Genomic DNA, 3,156 nt, shown 5'->3' on the forward strand with positions numbered 1-3,156 from the left:
GCCGGGGCCCGGCGCGGTTCAGGGCCGCTCCCGCTGAAGTCCTGCTAGAAAGGGTCGTTATGAGCAGCCGCGTCCCCATCCCCCAGCGCCCCCAGGAACCAGCTGCGGCCACCCGGGAGGCTCCGGGCAAGGAGCCGGGCCCAGCCCCTGCAGAAGGGCAAACGCTGCCTTCACGGCTGACCTGCACCAAGGAACCAGGGACCGAGCCCATCCACCTGGCTCCGACCCGTGCGACGGCGATGGGGCGCACCGAGGAGCGATGCCCTGCGCAGCAGGGATTTGTTGGACAGACTGTGTGAGACGCAGGCCGTTCCCTTGCCTGGCGGGGGAAGGGGCGAGCAGCGACACAGGGTGACGGCAGCCCCCCGCGACAGGCTCTCCAGCAGACTCGGGGCGCGGCCCACGCGGGGGGGAGCAGGCCTGCACAGCAGGCGCGGACAGTCAGCAGCAAGGGCGCAGGGTCTGGCCGCACGGGGCCTGACCTTGTCCACTTACACGCTAACGAGTCAGAGCATGAAACAAGCCACAGCGTGCAAGTACAAGTCCGAGCGTGCTAGTACGAGTTACAGCATGCAAGTATGAAGCGTGCAAGTACAAGTCGGAGCACGCGAGTCCGAAGCATGCAGACAAGCCGAGCCGAGCGAGGAGGGGCGGCTGCCCCGCGAGGCGAGGTCACAACTCAAGGGGATCTGGGCATGTCGGGGAATTGCTTTGGAATCGGCAGGATGAAATTCAGCGGAGACAAGGGCGAGGGGCCAGATGGAGCCTGGCGCAGGCACCACGCGCCGGCGCGGCAGGAGAGGCTCCGTGGCCCACACAAGCGCCAGGAGCCGGCGGTGCAGCACTGCTGCTGCTGCTGCAAGGAAAAGGCAGGCCTCATCGTGGCCCATTGGCACGCGTCACGGGCAGGCAGAGGCAGTGCTTCTTCCTCCTGCACTGGGGGGGCCTCGGCAGGAGTCCTGCATCCCATCTTGCACGCGGCACGATCAGAAAGACATGGAAACCTTTCCAACAGCAGCCGGGACAAGGGGCCTGGGGGAGGCCTGTATCCCCATCGCGGGGGGTCTCCAAGACCAGGCAAGGCCCCATGTCTGGGCTGGCCTCAGTTTACTGACCCTGAGATCCCTTCCAGCCCTGCTGCCTGTATGACATGTGGTGTGTCTGCACCCACCGAGGGTGCCAGACAACAGGAAGCCCCCCCAGACTGAGGGAGGAGGAAAGAGCATGGTGGGCAGGGGGAATGGACGCCCCCCGGGCTCCAGGGCAGGGCAGTTGGGGACCCCGGTAGAAGGAGGCTGGGGGGGGCACGCAATGCCTGGTGGGAAGGAGGGGGGTGTTGCAGGGAGCCCAGAGACAGGGCTGAGGGTCACTCAGAGCCATCTCGTGCAGGCAAGAAGCCTGCAGAAACTGCCCAGCAAGCTTCCCAGCCTGGCTGGCAGGACCCAGCTCTGACACCTGTCCCCCCCCCGGGATCCCCCTGCCTCCTCTCTGCCCCGTGCCACTGGGTGGTAGCAGCCAGCATCCCTGGGAGCCCCTCAACCCCTGATGGGTGGCACGACCACAGTCTCTCCAGGTCAGGACATGGCCCAACCCCAGCAACATCCGCTCCGGTTCCCCGCTGCTGTGAACCCAGGTCCCCGCAGACCAAAGTCTGGCCCAGGGAAAGCCCCCCTTGCCCCCAACCCCATCACTCTCCCCTGCTGCAGTCACCTTGGCCCCGGGCCCCGGCAGGCTTCCAGAGGCAACGGTCACTGCAGCAGAGGACTGAGCGCCAGCCCTGCCCCAGTCACGGCCAGAGCGGGAGGGCTGGAACAGTGTCGCCCCCCCAGCACGCGGTAGGAACTCCTCGGGCCTGCAGCTGCCAGCCCCATCCCTCTGCACACGCGGATGCCCCGTCCCTGGTGTCGGCCGTGCACAGAGTTCTGCGGAGCTGGGGCCAGACGCTGCTGAGGAGCTGCAAGGCAAATCATGGGGTGTGATGGTCTCCTGCCATCCCGGAGCCAAGAGCCGCTCGCTGGAGCCCTCAGGGCTGGGCCACAAGCCATGCACCAGTGGCTGCATCCGGCCACAGACGTGGCGCCTGGTCCATCAGCACGGCAGGGAGCACAGCACAGAGGCCAAGCACCGATGCCCTGGTGAGGAGCGATGGATGTGCAGACAGAGCAGCGTGGAGCCGGGAGAGGGTTTCGCCTCTGCCACAGCAGCAGCACCGAGACACACCCCAGGATCCCCACGCGGCGTCTGGGGTCTATGCACTTAACGGGAGGCCGGAGCCTGGGCTGCTCACCTGGCACAACCCTGGCAAAGCCCAAACCTTCCCCTGGGCTGTGCCAGGCCAGGCAGCACAGCCAGCCCCGGGCAGGAGCAGCATCTGTCCCGTCCCATCTACGCCCTCTGATGACTCCCAGCCCTGGGCCAGGTCCTCAGGCCCTGCCTGGAAGGAGTCTCCAAAGCATGAAGGGAAGCTTCGCCTTTCCCCTGGGCTGCCTGACCGGCTGCCCGAGCCCCTCACACATGGGCCCCCTCGCACAGTGACAGCCGCGAAGCAGACACCCCACGTGCACAGGTGCCCGTGCAGCGATGACACCCCCAAAGCCCGATGCCCAGCAACAGCCCCTCGTGTCCCACCACCCTCGCTGCACACAGATCGCAGCTCCGGCACTGCCACCTTGCAGGCCTCGCTGGAGTGTGGCTCGGTACAGCTGCTGGCGGCCAGGACGGCGAGGGAACAGGTGAGCGCAGGGCTGGGGCCCAGCGCCCCACTGCAGGCCCCGCGCTGCGCCGGACAGCGGGACGTGGGTGTGCCCCAAGCCCTGGCGAAAACGGGGCCCTGTTCTGATCGGGCCCGGGATCCCCAGCTGGTGCGAAGACAGCGGTGTCCAGGCTTGTTCGTGGCCGCCGAGCTCCTCATCACGCAGGTCAAGAGCCTGGGGGCTCTGCCCGGCACCAGGGCCGCGCCGAGGGGGCCCGCAGGACCGGCGCTGACAGCGCCGTGTGATCCCTGCAGACCCGCGCCCCTTGCAGGCAGACATCGCCCCGCGCGCTCCGCCCAACCTACCGCGCGCTCATGGGCACCTCCCCGGGAGGCAGCCCCGCGCCCGGGCACGCGGACTCCCTCGGCTGCCGGGCCCTGCACTAACCGCCTGGGCTGAGCGC

Source organism: Alligator sinensis, unplaced genomic scaffold (assembly GCF_000455745.1).
Source record: "Alligator sinensis unplaced genomic scaffold, ASM45574v1 scaffold673_1, whole genome shotgun sequence".
Classification (NCBI taxonomy): Eukaryota; Metazoa; Chordata; order Crocodylia; family Alligatoridae; genus Alligator; species Alligator sinensis.